The sequence below is a fragment of the Eriocheir sinensis genome, chromosome 24 (genome assembly GCF_024679095.1).
Source record: "Eriocheir sinensis breed Jianghai 21 chromosome 24, ASM2467909v1, whole genome shotgun sequence".
Classification (NCBI taxonomy): domain Eukaryota; kingdom Metazoa; phylum Arthropoda; class Malacostraca; order Decapoda; family Varunidae; genus Eriocheir; species Eriocheir sinensis.
In genome coordinates, this window is record NC_066532.1 from 3,279,220 (window position 1) to 3,300,378 (window position 21,159).

The 21,159-nt window shown below is 40.9% G+C and overlaps 1 protein-coding gene across 2 annotated transcripts in view; it reads right to left on the reverse strand.

Moving 5' to 3' along the window:
* The window catches only part of LOC127002771 (heparan sulfate glucosamine 3-O-sulfotransferase 6-like), a 147,505-nt gene that overhangs the window by 101,582 nt on the left and 24,764 nt on the right, over positions 1–21,159 (reverse strand). The window contains exon 1 of one of the 2 annotated variants that reach the window (XM_050868897.1): positions 5,392–5,672. The exons of the other annotated variant lie outside the window; for it this stretch is intronic. The gene's annotated coding sequence lies outside the window, so the exon portion shown is untranslated. Of the gene's footprint in view, positions 1–5,391; positions 5,673–21,159 lie in introns of those variants that run through there. 2 annotated transcript variants of the gene reach the window in all.

Sequence of the window (21,159 nt, forward strand, 5' to 3'; positions counted from 1 at the left end):
TCGGGATAAAAAGAAAGAAAAAAACAACGTCCCTTCCTTTGTTTCTCAGCGATAGACAGACACACACGCTTTCACTGGCTGCCTGTCTGTCTGTGTTGCAGCTTCCACGACCAGGGTATTCAAAACGGCTGTCGGGATAAAAAGAAAGAAAAAAACAACGTCCCTTCCTTTGTTTCTCAGCGATAGACAGACACACACGCTTTCACTGGCTCCCTGTCTGTCTGTCTGTGTTTCTTTCAGTTTCCACGACCAGACACATTCCAAGCGGCTGTCGGGATAAAAAAATGAAAACATCTCTCCGCTCGTTAGTGAGTGATAAACTCCCGCCCGGCACAGACGCCCCCGCAGCGGTGCCCGGCTTTGATGTCTCTCTCGTTTCATACCTGGTTAAGGCTCAAAGCTGCTCGGTGAATGAATATAAAAAGCTTTACACTGAATGACAGAGAGACGCCTTCATGCACTCTCACGGGGAGGCGGTGGCTGGGTGGTCAGCGTGTGGGCGCGGTGTTTTGGAGGACCCGTGTTCGAGTCCCGCCGCCGCCACAAGATGACAGTTTTCACCCACATGCTGTCCTGATGGCCGCCTATCAACCCGGACTTAAGTGAAATTTTAAAGAGGACCAAATGGAACTCCGGGGGGCAGCATGAGCCAAGCAAGAGCAAGAATGGCGCCACTACAAAAAAAATCCCTGTGCCACTAACGAGCTGGGGCCAACCATCTTTCTATTCCGTCATTCTCCCCTTAGTTTCATCAGTCCTTTTTATTTGTGTGTTTCCTTTCTCTATTTCCTCTTTTCTGTATTTTATTTGCACTTTTATCTCTTTTCAGCTCTTTCTTTTTCCTTTTTCGTTTCATCTTTATTCCCTCATTCTCCCCTTAGTTTCATCAGTCCTTTTTATTTGTGTTTCCTTTCTCTATTCCCTCTTTTCTGTATTTTATTTCCACTTTTATCTCTTTTCAGCTCTTTCTTTTTAATTTTTCGTTTCATCTTTATTCCCTCATTCTCTCCTTTTCGCCAGTCCTTCTTATTCGTGTTTCTTTATTCTCTATTTCCTCTTTTTTCTGTTTTTTAGCAACTCTATTTTCTTCCTTTCAGCTTTCTTTCTCCTTTATCGTTTCATCTTTCTATTCCCTCATTCTCTCCTTTTCATCAGTCCTTCTTTTTCGTGATTTTTATTCTCTATTTCCTCTTTTCCTCCTATATCTTATCATCACTTTTATCACCTTACTGCTCTCTCTTTCTCCTCATTCGTTTCATCTTTTTTTTCCCTCTCTCTCTCCCAAGTATCACCAGACCTAACCCATGTTGCATTTCTCGTATCTCTATTTCTCACGTACTATAATCTTGGTCTTTCTTCTTCCCAGTTTCATCTCTATCCTCAGTGACTGTCCACATGTAGTACCTGTGACTCCTCCAGCCTCCACACACGCTTAGAGAATTGATAACAGTAAGCGGGGTAAAAGAGCTTCCCTTCCCTCGATAGTGATTGACAGACACGCGCGCCCGTCACGCACGATCTCGCCTGCCTGTCTTGCCTGTGTGTGTGTGTGTGTGTGTGTGTGTGTGTGTGTGTGTGTGTGTGTGTGTGTGTGTGTGTGTGTGTGTGTGTGTGTGTGTGTGTGTGTGTGTCGCAGGTGGAGGGATAAAACGAACGTAGATAACATTTTCCCATACTATTTGTTATTCTTTTATATAGCTGTTTTGTTAGTTAATAAGATCGCTGATTATAATTATTAAACAGCGCTGCGACAGTATTAATGATTGGAAACTCAAGATAAACTATAATCTCACGTAATTGACTGCTCTTTCGGCCACCTTTTCGGATTCTTTACAGGTGCAGCGAGTAGCGGGCTTTTTTTATTCAAACTGACGACCATTTCCCATCTGTGTCATAATTATGTTACCCATGAAATCGGGCTCGCCGTGTGACAGCTGATTGCCGGAGTGCCGCGACTGTAGTTGACTTCATGAAAGGGACAACACTTCCCACGACACTAAGGCTGGTATTACGAGACACTTTGCCATCTCACATCGGCTATTTCTAAAGGTCAAAGAGGGGGTCAGTCGGGTTGTAATGAGTGTTTCTTTAGGTTCACGGTACAGAAGAAGGGTCAAACTACCATCAGGGTCATACAACTACTCCTGGAAATGCCTAAAACTCCTATGAAAGCCTTTTTAAATATGTGAACTTGGGCGACGAAGGGCCATCATTAAGAATTAGGTCTGATTTATAAGACACTTTCGCTTCTCACATCAACTATTTCTAAAGGTCAAAAAGGGGATGAATCGGGTTCTAATAAGTGTTTCTTTAGGTTCACGGTACAGAAGAAGGGTCAGACTACCACCAGGCTCATAAAACTATCCCTGGAAATGCCCACGACTCCTACGAAAGCCTTGTCAAATATGTGTTCTTGGGCGGGGAAATGTCTCATAACACGACCCTACGAGCCGTATTACTAAACATTTCGTCGCCCAAGTTCACATATTTAACAGGGCTTTCATAGGAGTTTTAGGCATTTCCAGGAGTAGTTGTATGACCCTGATGGTAGTTTGACCCTTCTTCTGTACCGTGAACCTAAAGAAACACTCATTAAAACCCGATTGATCCCACATCTTTGACCTTTAGAAATAGTTGATGTGGGAAGCGAAAGTGTCTTATAAATCAGACCTAATTCTTAATGATGCCCCTTCGTCGCCCAAGTTCACACATTTAACAAGGCTTTCATAGGAGTTTTAAGCATTTCCAGGAGTAGTTTTATGGCCCTGGTGGTAGTTTGACCCTTCCTCTGTACCGTGAACCTAAAGAAACACTCATTAGAACCCGATTGATCCCACATCTTTGACCTTTAGAAATAGTTGATGTGAGAAGCGAAAGTGTCTTATAAATCAGACCTAATTCATTATTATGGCCCTTCGTCGCCCAAGTTCACATATTTAACAAGGCTTTCGTAGGAGTTTTAGGCATTTCCAGGAGTATTTTTATGGCTCTGGTGGTAGTTTGATCTTTTTTCTGTACCGTGAACCTCAAGAAACACTCATTAGAACCCGATTGACCCCCTCTATGACCTTTAGAAATAGCCGATGTGAGAGCCGAGTGTCTTATAAATCCGACCTAAGTCTTATTGATGGAAAAGTCGCCCGCTACACGCTGAACTAACCACCTGCCTAACTGCCTAATTGGTTAAGTATAGGATTCTTTCGATTCCACAGTTACGCGAGTTTCAGTCAATTCACAAAGTACTGAGAACCAGAGAACCAACACGCCAAGACCAAGGCAGCCGAGAGCCTCTCCTCCCGAAATTGACCTCTTTTTCTGCCACCCCTTTTGTTTTTTTGTTTGTTTTAGGAGCAGCGAGTTTTTTAATATTGTTTCTTTTTTTGTGCCCTTGAGCTGTCTCCTTTGTTGTAAAAAAAAATTAGGTGGCGATGGCCCTCTCATGCTGTTCCACCCGAAATTGACCTCTTTTGGCTACTCTACTTTTATCTTTTATAGGAGCGGCGAGTAGCGGGCTTTTTTTTTTTGTACTCTTTTTATTGCCTTTGAGCCGTGTCCTCTGACGTAAAAAAAGAAAAAAAAGACAGCCTTTCCGCCTCCATTACCTGACTACGGAGCTGAGTCGAAGGATCGTTAGTCTCACACCGGCTGGAGACATTCTCTTCATCATCATGGGAAATATTTGTTGTGAGAGCCGAACGTGTCTGAGGATGCTGGCCGAGACGGGGCTGCTCAGACTTTGCTCTCACGCACCCGGGGACAGACAGGCGGCAGCTTTTGTTTATCCTGAGCAGCCTAACGCGACACTACGCGGTTGGGTCGTTTTGCATGCCCGACGCGCGCCATGACGGGACACTCAGCGCTGGGAAAGACGTGACAGCCAGAGTCGGAGGGCGATGGCCGTGACGTGTGTAGGCCGGGAAATACTGATCAGGCTGCGGTCCTTGTTGTTACTGAGCGCTTGGAAGAGATACATACGAAAAGGAGAAAAGGAGAAAGGAGAAAAGAATAAGAAGAACTGATGAAACTAAGGAGAGAATGAGGGAATAGAAAGATGAAACGAATAAGGAGAAAGAGAGAGCTGTAAGGAGATAAAAGTGCTAATAAAATACACGAGGAAAAGAGGAAATAGATAAAAGAAACACGAATAAGAAGAACTGATGAAACTAAGAAGAGAATGAGGGAATAAAGATGAAACGAATAAGGAGAAAGAAAGAGAGAGCTGTAAGGTGAAAAAAGTGCTAATAAAATACAGAAAAAAGAGGAAATAGAGAAAAGAAACACGAATAAGAAGGAATGATGAAATGACATGAAGAGTTGATGTTATTTTATATGTGGTGTTACAGGTGACGATTATATTTGTCACTGAGCTCTTGGAAGAGATGTGACAGACAGAGTTGAAATGTTATGTTATATGTGGTGTTACAGGCAACGATTATATGTCACTGAGCACTTGGAAGAGATGTGACCTGAGGAGTTGAAATGTTATGTTTTATGTGGTGTGTGGAAGCTAGAAAATAATGTTACAGGGGACGATTATATTTCTTACTGACCACATGGAAGAGATGTGACAGAGCTAAAATGTTATGTTGTATGTGACGTGTGGAAGCTTGGAAATAATGTTACAGGGGACGATTATATTTCTTACTGAGCACATGGAAGAGATGTGACAGAGCTAAAATGTTATGTTGTATGTGACGTGTGGAAGCTTGGAAATAATGTTACAGGGGACGATTATATTTCTTACTGAGCACTTGGAATAGATGTGACAGAGTTGAAATGTTATGTTGTATGTGACGTGTGAAAGCTAGAAAATAATGTTACAGGGGACGATTATATTTCTTACTGAGCACTTGGAAGAGATGTGACAGAGCTAAAATGTTATGTTGTATGTGACGTGTGGAAGCTAGAAAATAATGTTACAGGGGACGATTATATTTCTTACTGAGCACTTGGAAGAGATGTGACCTGAGGAGTTGATATGTTATGTTTTATGTGGTGTGTGGAAGCTTGAAAATAATGTTAAAGGGGACGATTATATTTCTTACTGAGCACTTGGAAGAGATGTGACAGAGTTGAAATGTTATGTTGTATGTGACGTGTGGAAGCTTGGAAATAATGTTACAGTGGACGATTATATTTCTTACTGAGCACATGGAAGAGATGTGACAGAGTTGAAATGTTATGTTGTATGTGACGTGTGAAAGCTTGGAAATAATGTAACAGGCATCGGTTCTTGTGTGTTACTGAGTATACGTAACATGACCGCTGGGAAAGACGTGACATGCATAGTTGAAATGTTATGGCATTTGTGACGTATGAAAAGCCAGTGTTAGCCTTTTTGTTAGCTGTTTTTTTGTGTGTTTTTGATTAAGGCGCGAACTGTTATCTCACGTCAGGTCCGGTGTACCGTTGCCTGCTTTCTCCAGTTGATAGAAGTCGTGAGACAACACAATAGCCTTTTAGTTAAGTGATGTGTGTTATGTGTTGGCCGAGCGGTAGCCGTTATAAGTTCACTTTGAGTTCACTTAATTTACTCTCTCTCTCTCATGTAATTAAAACAGTTGTGGCTTTGTAACTATATTCACAGTCTTAACTATAGTGTGGAGGAGTCACGCACAAGAGTCACGCACACCCCCGAGCAGTACTCTGCTCTCGCCCGCCACCCGCTATCTTCTGCCGGCTTCTCTTGGTACAGGAGCGGCCAGCGGGCAGCATGCTTGCTGAATCAACACCGTTCCCACGGCAAGGAGCACCTCCTAAGCACAACGTAGCGTCTGTGTGTAACATCCTGGCACCACTGAGCCATGGCGATACGACATACATTCACACATTCACATTATGTTATAATATACACATTACACCAGGAGATGATGCAATACGCGATAGTTTTGTTTAGCACCGACCCGTTACTAACATCACCGCTTGCAAGAGACGTGACATGCATAGTTAGAAATGTTATGATATTTGTGACGTATGAAAAGCCAGGAGATAATGCAATACGCGATAGTTTTGTTTAGCACCGAGCCGTTTTACTAACATCACCGCTTGCAAGAGACGAGATATGCATAGTTAGAAAATTACGTTACGTGAGATCGAAGCTCTAACGTGACAGGCAGAAGTTTTTGTCTATGCCGCCCAGATATTCATAACATACAGCGATTATCATGCATGAGGCGGTTGGAATATGCATACATACATACATACATACATACATACATACATTCATTCATTCATTCATACACACTCCCGTTTTCTATATCCCGTGTGCTCGCTGCTAAGGGGGAACGAAAGGAAAGGCAGAAAATATACACTAGCCAAAAAAAAAAAAAAAAAAAAACAGATGAAAGTGAATTTGCAGCCCGTTTTCTATATCCTGTGCTGCCTGCTAAGAGGAACGAAAGGAAAGGCAGAAAATATACACTAAAAAAACAAAAAAAAACAGATGAAAGTGAATTTGCAGCCCGTTTTCTATATCCCGTGTGCTGCCTGCTAAGGGGGAACGAAAGGAAAGGCAGAAAATATACACTAGCCAAAAAAAAAACAAAAAAAAAAAACAGATGAAAGTGAATTTGCAGCCCGTTTTCTATATCCCGTGTGCTGCCTGCTAAGGGGGAACGAAAGGAAAGGCAGAAAATATACACTAGCAAAAAAAAAAAAAAAAAAAAAAACAGATGAAAGTGAATTTGCAGCCCGTTTTCTATATCCCGTGTGCTGCCTGCTAAGGGGGAAAGGAAAGGCAGAAAATATACACTAGCAAAAACAAAAAAAAAAAACAGATGAAAGTGAATTTGCAGCCCGTTTTCTATATCCCGTGTGCTGCCTGCTAAGGGGGAACGAAAGGAAAGGCAGAAAATATACACTATCCAAAAAAGAAACGAAAGACAGAAAAATAAAAAAGAAAATTACAGATAAAAGTGAATTTGCAGCAAGTGAGACAGACGAAAAAAAAAGCGTGTGGAGCGAAGGAAAAGAAAGTTATGCAAATGTTGACTGATGAAGGAAGGAAGGGAGCGGAGAAGAAGGCTGGAGGAAAGGAGGGAGTGGAGGAGAAGGGTGGAGAAAGGGAGGAAGTGGAGGCGTAGAAGAAGGGTGAAGGAAGGAATGGAGGGAAGGGAGTAGAAGAAGAGATGGAGAGAAAAAAAAAAAGGGAGAAAGGACGACTGGAGGAAACAAACGACGAGAGAGAGAGAGAGAGAGAGAGAGAGAGAGAGAGAGAGAGAGAGAGAGAGAGAGAGAGAGAGAGAGAGAGAATGTATTGTTAATGTATATATGCAGCGTGCGAGGAAAGAAAATGCATTAGTTGAGGTAAGAGAAAGAAAAAAAGAAAACCACATAAATAACTGCAGAAAAATGAAACGTGTATAATGTAAATGTGCAGTTAGAAAAGAGAAATAGAGCAGTAATAGTGATAAGAAGATGAAGAAAGAGAGAAAGGAAAAAGAAAAGGGAGAAAAGAAAAAGAAAGAAAAAAGAAGAAAAAATATAAAAATGAAAGAAGAAAACAAAGAAGACGAAAGAAAGAAAAAGAAGAAAGGAGGCGAATAAGATGAAGAAAGGAAAGGAAGAAAGAAAGAAAGAAAGAAGAAAACAGGTGAAGATGAAGAAAGAAGATGATAAATAAGAAGGAAAAAGAAGAAAGAAAGAAGAGAAAAAATGAAGAGAAAGGTAAAGAAGAAAAAAGAAGAGGAAGATATAAAAAGAAGACACAGAGAAACACCGGTAAAGATAGTAATAATGATAATAATAAGAAAAATAACTGAAATAATAATAACAATAAATAAAATAAAAAACAAAAACCGTCAACCGTGCACCAATAAACCCCCAAAACCAGAAACCGAAAACCGACCAAAAAACGAAATCAAAGTAAAACGAAGAAGCAAAATATGAAGCGCCATCCACCGCCTGCGTCCGATCCCCCGTGACAGTGAGGGCCGCGCGGCAGGTGCCAATCCAGGGGGCCGTGACGCGTGTCGGGCGGCGGCCACACGGAACACGGGCGAGGCTGGGACGGCGCCGGGGAGGGGAGAGGTGACTAGACGGGATGCTGAGGGGAAGAACAAGAGGAGGGGAGAGATGGCTGGATAGGATGCTGGGAGGAAGAACAAGTGATGGAAATTGGAGAGATAGCAAAGTGACGTCATGCTGAGAGGAAGAACAAGAGGAGGGGAGAGATGGCTGGATAGGATGCTGGGAGGAAGAACAAGGAATAGGATAGACGGATTGATTGGACGCCATAACGCTGTTGAGGGTAAGAACAAGTGATGGAAATTGGAGAGATAGCAAAGTGACGTCATGCTGAGAGGAAGAACAAGAGGAGGGAAGAGATGGCTGGATAGGATGCTGAGTGGAAGAACAAGGAAAGGAAAGAGGATTGATGGATTGATTGGACGCTGTAACGCTCCTGAGGGGAAGAACAAGTGATGGAAATTGGAGAGATAGCAAAGTGACGTCATGCTGAGAGGAAGAACAAGAGGAGGGGAGAGATGGCTGGATAGGATGCTGGGAGGAAGAACAAGGAATAGGATAGATGGATTGATTGGACGCCATAACGCTGTTGAGGGGAAGAACAAGTGATGGAAATTGGAGAGATAGCAAAATGACGTTATGCTGAGAGGAAGAACAAGAGGAGGGAAGAGATAGCTGAATAGGATGCTGGGAGGAAGAACAAGGAAGAGGATAGATGGATTGATTGGACGCTATAACGCTGCTGAGCTAGGGGAAGAACACATGCTGGAAATTGGAGATAGCAAAATGGGATGCCGTGGAGGGTAAGAACAAGAGAGGGAAAGAGGATAGATGGATAGATGAGACGCTACAAAAGGGACGAACAAGAAAAGGGAAGCGGATTGATGGTTGATACATAGATGGCGTTGCAAGAGAAAGAACTGAAGACGCAATGGCTAAAAATTGAGGAGCTCCTGAGACTATGAAAAGAGAATAGACTGATAGATACGATGCCTCTGATGGGGAAGAATAGGAAAAGAAAGGAAGATAGATTGATAGATAGATAGATTGAAGGGGAAGAACAATGGTTAGAACTTATGAACAACTTCTTCGGGTGATGGAAAGAGGATAGATAGATAGATAGGATGCCGCTGAGAAGGATGAAATGGAGAAATAGAAAAAGGGGCTGACGAATTGTGGGAGAAGAGATAGAAGGAATAGAATAGCAAAAATGATAAAAGAAAGAAGGGCTGATTAAACTAGGAGGAAAAAAAATAATAGTGAACCGCAACCCCCCCCCCCCCCCTCCATTCTCTCTCTCTCTCTCTCTCTCGAGCTGGCAGTCAGACGAAAAATCGGGAGTCCAAATATTAACACTCGAATTTTTGCTGCAACGGAGGAGACGTTTGAGCGAATTGAGTTGAAAAATGAACGAAAAGAAAAGAAATAAAAAATAAGAGGCGGGGGAAATACTCACACACACACACACACACACACACACACACACACACACACACACACACACACACAGACACACTCAAAACCGGAGAGAGAGAGAGAGAGAGAGAGAGAGAGAGAGAGAGAGAGAGAGAGAGAGAGAGAGAGAGAGAGGATTAAGAAAAAATGTAATCATGAATAATGCAAATGAATAATGAAAAAAAAAATGGATAAAAAAGACATGGGAATAGAGAAGGAAAGAAAAGGACTAAGTTAATAAAGAAGAAGAAGGAAAATAAATAATGAAGAACGAAAAAAAGAACAATGCGATAACAAAAATAACGCTAGGAAAGGAAAACAGGAAACGTAGAAAAAGAAGAAAATGAGGAAACAGAAAAATGAAAATGAAAACCGCTTAAAGGAAGAAAGAATAAAGAAAAGATAAAAGAAACGCATGGGAAGCAAAACATGAAACTCAAATTGAAACAGGGAAACGTAGAACAAGAACAAGAAAAATAAAGAAAAAGAAGATGGCGTGAAAATGAAAAGCGAATAATAAAAGGATAATAAAAAAAACAAGGAAAGGAAAACATGAAACAAATTGAAATCGAGAAACGTAGAAGAAAAAGTAGAAGAGACAAAAAAAAGAAGAATGAATAACGGAAAAAAAAATATAATAAATGGAAAAAATAAAGACACATGGGAAGCGAGGAAAAAAAGAAAGGAGCCAAGATAAAAATGAACAATGAAAAAAAGAATAACAAGATAAAAAAAAACAGTTGGAAAGGAAAACACGAAGCTCAAATTGAAGCCGGGAAAACAGAGCCAGGAATCAAGGCAATGAGGGTAAACAGGACACCAGAAAAGGAGCGATCCAGACCAAGAACAGACACGAGAAAAAGAGGGAAGATTATACACGAAACAAAGAAGGGAACAAGGTAAACAGGAGTGCCGAGACGGAGTAGAAAATAAAAACCTTAGTGAGTGATGAAAACGAAAGATAGAGAGAGAATTAGCAACCAGGGAAGCAGAATTTGAACGAAGATAATGGGAAGATGAATTGAACTAGAGAGAGGGAAGTAAAGAGAAGAGAAGAGAGGACAAAAGACGAGTGATAAAAAGTGAAGAGAAGGAGATTGATAAGCAGAGAACCAGAATTTGAACTTAGATAATGGGAAGGTGACTTAAACTAGAGAGAGATAGAGAGAGGGAAGAAAACCGAAGAGAAGAGGAGAGGAGAGAAAGACTTGAATGATAAAAAAGTGAACAGAAGAGAATTGATAACCAGAGAAGCAAAATTTAAACGAAGACAATAGGAAGGTGAATTAAACTAGAAAGGGGGATGATTAAAAAAGAAATAAATCAGAAACAACGTAGAGATGGAATAGATGGAGATAATGAAAAACTTTGTGAGTGATAAAAAACAAAAGATTGAAAAGGGAACTAATAACCAGAGAACCAAAATTTAAACGAAGACAATAGGAAGGTGAATTAAACTAGAAAGAGAGGAGATTAAACAAGAAATAAATGAGGAACAACGTAGAGATGGAATAGATGGAGATAATGAAAACCTTTGTGAGTGATAAAAAACAAAAGATTGAAAAGGGAACTAATAACCAGAGAACCAAAATTTAAACGAAGACAATAGGAGGGTGAATTAAACTAGAAAGGGGGATGATTAAAAAAGAAATAAATCAGAAACAACGTAGAGATGGAATAGATGGAGATAATGAAAAACTTTGTGAGTGATAAAAACGAAGAGAATGGAATTAACAACCAGGGAACCAGAATTTGAACGAAGACAATAGGAAAGCGAATTAAACTAGAAAGAGGTTCAAGATTGCATTAGAACCAAAAACCTGCAACATATAAGATCAAACAGGAATAGAGAGAAAGAAAACTAAACCAAAAAAAAAATGGAAGGTAAACTAAACTAAATCCACATCATCACAACTGCATCATAACCACAACCAAACCACATCACAACCACTACACCCCAACCACGTCACAGAAAACGGGAATACAGAGAAAGAAAACTAGACCAAAAAAAAATAGGAAGGTAAACTAAACTAAATCCACATCATTACAACTGCATCATAACCACAACCAAACCACATCACAACCGCTACACCACAACCACACCGTCACAGCTACACCACAACCACACCATCACACTACAACCGTCCCCCATCACCACAACCACCCCTCACAACATCCCCAACCACACCACACAGCCACACCACACACAGCCACACCACCCTGTAATTTCCGTAGCCTGTGACTCTCTACTACCTGCTCTTACTCCCGCTCCTTCCTACCCGCGCAATTACCTCGCCCTCCTCCTCCTCCTCCTCCTCCTCCTCCTCCTCCTCGTCGTATTAAGCCTAGCAAGGGTCCTCAATTAACTGTACAGCCGCGACAGGAGCACCGAATTACCTTCCAGCCGTGGCCAACTTGCAGAACATGAAGCGCACTCGTGTTCCGACCCGTTTAAAAAGGCCGCCTCTCCTCAGGGTTACATATTGGGTTGAGGGATTGTTTTGAAAGTCCCCGATAAAGAAGTGTTCGTTTAAAGATTAACTGATGGAAACTAGGGAATAGAAAGAAGAAACGGAGTGGTAAAATAAGTGTTCGTTTAAAGATTAACTGATGGAAACTAGGGAATAGAGAGAAACGAAGTGGTAGAGTAAGTGTTCGTTTAAAAATAGACGGATGGAAACTAGGGAGAGAAAGAAGGAACGGAAAGAAGAAATAGAGAAATTGAACGGTTACATATTGGGTTGAGGGATTGTTTTGAAAGTCCCCGATAAAGAAGTGTTCGTTTAAAGATTATCTGATGGAAACTAGGGAATATATATAGAAAAAAGAAACAGAGTAGCAAAATGTGTTCGTTTAAAGATAGACTGGTGAAAACTAGAGAGAAAGAGAGATAAGAGAAAGAAATATAGGCGTTTTAAACCCATAAAAAGAAGATTGTCTGATGAAAACTTGGGAGAGAAAGAGGGAACAGAAAGACGAAATAGAGAAATTGAAGGGTTACGCATTGGGTTGAAGGACTGTATTGAAAGTCCCCGATAAAGAAGTGTTCGTTTAAAGATAGATTGATGAAAACTAGAGAGAAAGAAATATAACAGAAATAAATATGGAAGTTTAAACCCATAAAAAGAAGATCATCTGATGAAAACTAGGGAGAGAAAGAGGGAACAGAAAGAAGAAATAGAGAAATTGAAGTCTTTATGAGTGTGAATTTAAATATCGACTGAGGAATTGAAGTTTAAAGTCCCAAATGGAGAAGTGTGCATTTAGAGAACGACCGATAGATAAAGTTCCCAAAAAAGTATTCATTTAAAGATCGATGGTTAGATAATTTTAAGCCCCCCAAAAAAGTGTTAATTTAAAGATCGATTGATAAGCAAGTTTAAGTCGCTAAAAAAAAAGTGTTCAGAACCTTTTTCAACCTTTCAGAATGTTTTCCATAAGCACAGCACCCTTTCTCAACACCATCGTGGTCTAGATGTTAGCATGCCTTATTGTGAATCTGCGGGTCTGAGTTCATATCCCGCCCTGGGCAGCCGGCGTGCATCCCACCCAGCTGTTCATCCTCCCTTTCGGGCTGGTCGATAATTGGGTGCCGGGAGAAACCTGGGGAAGGTAAACTGTGGCAACCCGGATGCTACACCTACTCTGTCGGGTTAGCGGTTGCCTTCCACCATAGACTCAAGGGCCAATGCGACGGAGATGAGCACCGAAGCCACGCGCAGCTATACCGTATGCTCCCAAATTTATCTTTATCTGCAAAAAGTATAAGCCCCTAAAAATGAGGTGTTCGCTAACTCATTCAAATAGTCAACACTTTTTCCTTTTCTTCAGCACATTTTCTTTTTCCTCAGCACATTTTCCTTTTCTTCAGCACATTTTCCTTTTCTTCAGCACATTTTCCTTTTCTTCAGCACATTTTCTTTTTCCTCAGCACATTTTCCTTTTCCTCAGCACATTTTCCTTTTCCTCAGCACATTTTCCTTTTCTTCAGCACATTTTCCTTTTCCTCAGCACATTTTCTTCAGCACATTTTCCTTTTCTTCAGCACATTTTCCTTTTTCTTCAGCACATTTTCTTTTTCCTCAGCACATTTTCCTTTTCTTCAGCACATTTTCCTTTTCCTCAGCACATTTTCCTTTTCTTCAGCACATTTTCCTTTTTCTTCAGCACATTTTCCTTTTCTTCAGCACATTTTCTTCAGCACATTTTCCTTTTCTTCAGCACATTTTCCTTTTCTTCAGCACATTTTCCTTTTCCTCAGCACATTTTCTTCAGCACATTTTCCTTTTCCTCAGCACATTTTCCTTTTCTTCAGCACATTTTCCTTTTCTTCAGCACATTTTCCTTTTCTTCAGCACATTTTCCTTTTCTTCAGCACATTTTCCTTTTCTTCAGCACATTTTCCTTTTCTTCAACACATTTTCCTTTTCTTCAGCACATTTTCCTTTTTTTCAACACATTTTCCTTTTCTTCAACACATTTTCCTTTTCTTCAGCACATTTTCCTTTTCTTCAGCACATTTTCCTTTTCTTCAGCACATTTTCCTTTTCTTCAGCACATTTTCCTTTTCTTCAGCACATTTTCTTTTTCTTCAGCACATTTTCCTTTTCTTCAGCACATTTTCCTTTTCTTCAGCACATTTTCCTTTTCTTCAGCACATTTTCCTTTTCTTCAGCACATTTTCCTTTTCTTCAGCACATTTTCCTTTTCTTCAGCACATTTTCCTTTTCTTCAGCACATTTTCCTTTTCTTCAGCACATTTTCCTTTTCTTCAGCATATTTTCCTTTTCTTCAACACATTTTCCTTTTCCTCAGCACATTTTCCTTTTCTTCAGCATATTTTCCTTTTCTTCAGCACATTTTCCTTTTCTTCAACACATTTTCCTTTTCTTCAGCACATTTTCCTGTTCTTCAGCACATTTTCCTTTTCTTCAGCACATTTTCCTTTTCTTCAGCACATTTTCCTTTTCTTCAGCACATTTTCCTTTTCTTCAGCACATTTTACATTTCATCAGCACATTTTACATTTGCTACAGCACATTTTCCTTTTCTTCAGCACATTTTCCTTTTCTTCAGCACATTTTCCTTTTCTTCAGCACATTTTCCTTTTCTTCAGCACATTTTCCTTTTCTTCAGCACATTTTCCTTTTCTTCAGCACATTTTCCTTTTCTTCAGCACATTTTCCTTTCCCTCAGCACATTTTCCTTTTTTTCAGCACATTTTCCTTTTTTTCAGCACATTTTCCTTTTCTTCAGCACATTTTCCTTTTTCTTCAGCACATTTTCCTTTTCTTCAGCACATTTTCCTTTTCTTCAGCACATTTTCCTTTCCCTCAGCACCTTTTCAATCACATAACCTCTTTTTCTATAAACCTTAATATTAGCACCTCTCCCATAACATCAGCACCTTTCCCATGTCCCAGCACCATTTCCGCAGACTACCCAGCACTTATAATTACGTTTAAGAGGCGGCGTATCCAAAGGTGCGTCATATTACCTGTGTCCCCGGGGATGTCATTTGCCACTAATTGGGACGCGTGTGTGTGTGCCTCTGATGAAGGGAGAGAGAGAGAGAGAGAGAGAGAGAGAGAGAGAGAGAGAGAGAGAGAGAGAGAGAGAGAGAGAGAGAGAGAGAGAGAGAGAGAGAGAGAGAGAGAGTATTATTATTATTATTAATGTAGATTTGCGTTGGGTGGAGAGAAAAAAAAATATCCATGAAGAGTTAAGAAAAAAAAAGTATATAATTGCAAAAGAGAAAATAGAATAGTAATAACAATGATAAGAAGACGAAGACTAAGAAGGAAAAGACGAAGAAGAAGAAAAAAAGAAAGAAGGAAAGAAAAAGAAGAAAGCAGGCTGAGACGATGAATAAAGGAAAGAAAAATGAAAGACAAGAAAACAGGTGGAAAAGAAAGAAAGAATGAAGAAAAAGAAAAAGAAGAGAGTTATGGTGAGAGTGCATGTGTGCGTGTGTGTGTGTGTGTGTGTGTGTGTGTGTGTGTGTGTGTGTGTTCATGGCCTTAATTTCGTGTGTATTCCTCCCACTCGCTAACTCCAGACGTTCCCTGCACACTAAGAGGAGGAGGAGGAGGAAGAGGAGGAGGAGGAGGAGGAGGAGGAGGAAGACGGGGGAGAGAAAAAAGAAGAAAATCAAAGGAGGAGCCGGAGGAGAAAGAGGAGACAGAGAAAGAAGAAGAAAATCAAAGGAGAAATAGAAGGAGGAAGAAATATCGAAGAAGGAGGAGGAGAAGGAGAAGAGGAAGAGAGAAAATTAAAATGAAAGGAAGAGAAAAAGGAGAAAAAAGGAAAGTCGAAGGAGGAGAAGGAGAAGAGGAAGAGAGAAAATTAAAATGAAAGGAGGAGAAAAAAGGAAAGTCGAAGGAGGAGAAGGAAAAGAAATAAGAAAACCAAAGGAGAGGGAAAATTGGAAGCAGAAGAGGAAGAAACGAAGGAGGAAGGAAAAATAAATAAAGTTGACGAGGATAATGATACTGAGGAGGAGGAGGAGAAGGAAGAGGAGGAGAAGGACAAGAAAAAAGAAAGAAGAAAGAGGAAAAGATAAATAAAGAGAAAAGGAGACAAGCAAAGACGCAGAGGAAAAAAAAAATAAATAAAAAGCGAAAAAAAAACAAGAAAGGAGGAAGAAGAAGAGAAGGAAAAAGAAGGAGGAAGAAGAGGAGGAGGAGAAGGAGGAAGAGTAAAGAAAAAAAAAAGGGTCGTCAATACTGGATAAGGCGATGATCTCACTCACACACACACACACACACACACACACACACACACACACACACACACACACACACACACACACACACACACACACACACTTGGCATCGTATTGGAAAAGGCTGCAGGCACACCATCTGACTTCGCCTGATCTGACTTCGGAGGGACCATCAACACCCGAGCGAGGAGAGGTGCTGACGCCGTGGGGGAAGTGCTGACGGGGGGAAAGGCTGCTGACGGTATGGAAGTGCTGACTGCATGACTGGGTGGTGTAAAGTGCTGACTGGCTGACTGCTTGGTATGAAAGTGCTGACTGGCTGACTGCTTGGTATGAAAGTGCTGACTGGCTGACTGTGTGGTATGAAAGTGCTGACTGGCTGACTGCTTGGTATGAAAGTGCTGACTGGCTGACTGTGTGGTATGAAAGTGCTGACTGGCTGACTGCTTGGTATGAAAGTGCTGACTGGCTGACTGCTTGGTATGAAAGTGCTGACTGGCTGACTGTGTGGTATGAAAGTGCTGACTGGCTGACTGCGTGGCGTAAAAAGTGCTTCCTGGCTGACAGCGTGGCGTAAAAAGTGCTGGCTATGTGAAAGCTTGCATTTGGAAGTGTGAAAAGTTGTTAATGGTATAGAGAAAAATAGAATCTGACAACTATATTATGAGAAGGCACAGAGGGTTTCAATCAAGGGTGCCTGACAGTAAGAATGGAAGATGCTGACGGTGAAGAAGAAAGTGTGCTGGCGATGAAGTAAAAGGTGCTGACAAGTAACCGGTCAATCCATTAATGTTGAAGTCGCAGGAAAATGACTTAAGCAGTTTTTTTTACAAGGGCGGGGCTGCGTGGGTGGACTTTGGAACATTGAAGAGGAAGAAAAAGAGTTAAAAGAGCGTGGTAGTTAGTGATGATGGTGGGAATTGAAAGCTTGTCCAATTTAGTTCAAGAGGAATGTCTCTTTCGCTGCAACTATTTTATTCTTTCGTGTACAAGGCTGCGTGGGTTGACTTAGAGCACAAAAAAGGAAAGAAAGAGAGCAAAAAGTGAGTTATTTCGAGACAAGAAGACGGTGATTGAAAGCTGGTGAAAGATAGAGAGAAATGTTGTTTGTATATTGCGTAGCGTCAAACAAGGCTGCGTGGGTAGAGCTTGGAACTTGAAGGAGGAAGAAAAAGGAGTTAAAAGAGAAATCATTAGCGTTCGAAAAATGTGTATATAATTATCACACTGCAAAAAGTTAATATATATAAGACTGAGTTCGTGGACAGTAGACGTAGACATAAAATTAGAAGGAAAGGATGAGAGTATAAAAGAACATTGATTAGTGAGTTATTCTGAGGCAACATGGCGGTGATTGAACGCAGGTGAAAGAAAGAGAGCAACGTGTTTAATTATTTATTTTTACGTTGCGTCAAACAAGGCCTGGAACTTGAAGAAGGAAGAAAAAGGAGTTAAGAGTAAATTCATTAGTGTTCGAAAAATATGTCTATAATCATCTCACTGCAAGAAGTTTAATTATATAAGACTGAGTTCATAGATAGTACACGTTGTCGTAAGCTAAGAAGAAAAGGATGAGAGTAAGAAGAACATTGATTAGAAAGTTATTTCAAGACAGTGATTGAAAGCTTGTGAAATGTATAGAAAAATGTGTGTGTGTGTGTGTATATATAAATAGATAGATGTGTGTGAATGTGTAGAGATAGATAGATAGATAGATAGATAACAAGCTGCATCAAACAAGGCTGCGTGGGTAGATCTTGGAAACTGGAGGAGGAAGAAAATAAATTAAAAGAGAACTCATTAACGTTAGAAAAATGTGTCTATAATTATCACGCTGCAAGAGGCTTTGTTTATATATACATGGCTGCGTGGGCCGAGCTTAGAACACAAAGGAGATAAAAATAAAAGTAAGAGAAAAATTAAAAAGGAAAAAATTCAGAAAAAATGTAAAATAATGAAAGTAAAATAAGAAATAAGAGTATGTACAGTTAGATAAGGTTTTGGTAGAGGTTGTGTTACTATTTCCATGGGTAGTTTAATGAGCCTAGTGATAGTTCGACAAGGCTTCTGCACACCCACATTTGATAAGGCTTAGGTTAAGGTTGTGTTAGTATTGCCATGGGTAGTTTTATGAGCCTAGTGATAGTTCGACAAGGCTTCTGTACACCCACATTTGGTAAGGCTTGGTTGAGGTTGTGTTAGTATTTCCATGGGTAGTTTTCTGAGCCTGGTGACAGCTTCTGGACACCCACACTTGATAAGGTTTTGGTGGAGGTTGTGTTTGTGTTCCCATGGGTAGTTTTCTGAGCCTGGTGACAGCTTCTGGACACCCACACTTGATAAGGTTTTGGTTGAGGTTGTGTTTGTGTTCCCATGGGTAGTTTTATGAGCCTGGTGACAGATTCTGGACACCCACACTTGATAAGGTTTTGGTTGAGGTTGTGTTTGTGTTCCCATGGGTAGTTTTATGAGCCTGGTGACAGATTCTGGACACCCACACTTGATAAGGTTTTGGTTGAGGTTGTGTTAGTGTTCCCATGGGTAGTTTTCTGAGCCTGGTGATAGTTGGACAAGGCTTCTGCACCATGAACGTGAAGAAACACTCATGAGAACCCGACTAACCTCTTTTACGTCCTTCGAAAACAACTGAGAGAGCCATAAAGCGACTCAGAATACGGACCACAGAGGGAAAGATATCTTAACACACTATAACTCAAGGGAAGGAAGGAAGGAAGGAGGTATAAAGCATCGGTCATTACTCTCATTTCTTCATCCCTTCCCTTCGCTGCTGCAGGGTAGAGAGGGAGAGTCTGAGAGAGAGCGAGAGAGAGTCTGAGAGAGAGAAGGATAACTTTTAAACGAAGGTAAAAGTTTATATGCACGGCGGAGGGGAAGGAATAGCTATGGAACGCGGGCGAGGGGAAGACAGGAGGAAGAAAGGTGAAAAAAGAGGGTCCATTACCGTCTCATTTAGCTTTAGCGAGGTAGTGAGGGAGGGCTTGGACCACGTAGAAGAATAGTTAATAGATTCACCATAGCAGAAAGGGGAGAAGTAGAGGAGATATGCAGAGGAAGAAAGATAAAAAGAGGGTCCATTACCGTCTCATTTAACTTTAGCGAGGTAGTGAGGGAGGGCTTGGACCACGTAGAGAGATAGTTAATAGATTTACATTTGTACCGCGATAGAAAGGAAAGCCGTAGAGAAGGTTTGCAGAGGAAGAAAGGTAAAAAGAAGGGTCCATTACCGTCTCATTTAACTTTAGCGAGGTAGTTAGGGAGAGCTTGCAACACATAGTGAGATATAGTTAACAGATTTACCATAGCAGAAAGGGAAGGAGTAGAGGAGACATGCAGAGGAAGAAAGGTAAAAAAAAGTGTCCATTGCCGTCTCATTTTACTTTAGCGAGGTAGTGAGGGAGAGCTTGCAACACGTAGAGAGATATAATTAACAGATTTACCATGGCAGAAAAGGAAGAAATAGAGAAGACATGCAGGGGAAGAAAGCTAAAAAGAGGGTCCATTGCCGTCTCATTTAACAAGCGAGAGTAGTTAGGGAGAGCTTGCAACACGTAGTGAGATATAGTTAACAGATTTACCATAGCAGAAAGGGAAGGAGTAGAGGAGACATGCAGGGGAAGAAAGCTAAAAAGAGGGTCCATTACCGTCTCATTTAACTTTAGCGAGGTAGTTAGGGAGAGCTTGCAACACGTAGAGAGATATAGTTAACAGATTTACCATAGCAGAAAGGGAAGGAGTAGAGGAGACATGCAGAGGAAGAAAGGTAAAAAAAAGTGTACATTGAGAGCTTGCAACACGTAGAGAGATATAATTAACAGATTTACCATAGCAGAAACGGAAGTATTAGAGTAGACATGCAGGGGAAGAAAGCTAAAAAGAGGGTCCATTGCCGTCTCATTTAACAAACGTAGTGAGATATAGTTAACAGATTTACCATAGCAGAAAGGGAATTTACTTTAGCGAGGTAGTGAGGGAGAGCTTGCAACACGTAGAGAGATATAGTTAACAGATTTACCATAGCAGAAAGGGGACAAGTAGACACAGGGGAAGTATGCAAAAGGAAGGAAGATAAAAATAACGTCCATTCTTGTGTTATATAGCTTGAACGAGAGAGAGAGAGAGAGTGAATTGAATATACGTACACTTCAAGAAGATTTTTATGCACGAAGTCGATGTTAGAGCTTTTGGAGAGCTTCAGAACGCATGCAAGAGAATTGGAGAGAGAGAGAGAGAGAGAGAGAGAGAGAGAGAGAGAGAGAGAGAGAGAGAGAGAGAGAGAGAGAGAGAGAGAGAGAGAGAGAGAGAGAGAGAGAGAGAGAGAGAGAGAGAGAGAGAGAGAGAAATGAGAGAAAGAAACAGAAAGAAAGAACAGAAAGATAGATAAAGTGAAATAGAGAGAGAAAGAGAGAGAGAGAGAGAGAGAGAGAGAGAGAGAGAGAGAGAGAGAGAGAGAGAGAGAGAGAGAGAGAGAGAGAGAGAGAGAGAGAGAGAGAGAGAGAGAGAGAGAGAGAGAGAGAGAGAGAGGACAGGGAAGTAAAGTGAGATAAAAGACGGGAGAGGAAGACAAAAGAAAAGAACGGAAGACAGCGAGGAAGAAAAGATAAGAGTAAGCTTTGCACTAGAGGGAAGACAGAGGGACAGAGACAGAGACACAGAGGTAGAGAGAATAAGACAGAGACAGAGACAGATAAGATAAGAGTAAGCTTTGCACTAGAGGGAAGACAGAGGGACAGAGACAGAGACACAGAGGTAGAGAGAATAAGACAGAGACAGAGACAGAGATAGAGAGATTAAGACAGACAGAGGTAGAGAGAATAAGACAGAGGAAGACACAGAGATACAGGTAGAAAGAATAAGACAGAGAGACAGGGAGACAAATCAGAAACAGAGGTAGAGAATAAGATAGAGAAAGAGACAGACACAGGTAGAGAGAATAAGACACAGAGACAGAGACAGAGGTAGAGAGAATAAGACAGAGACACAGAGACAGAGAGGAA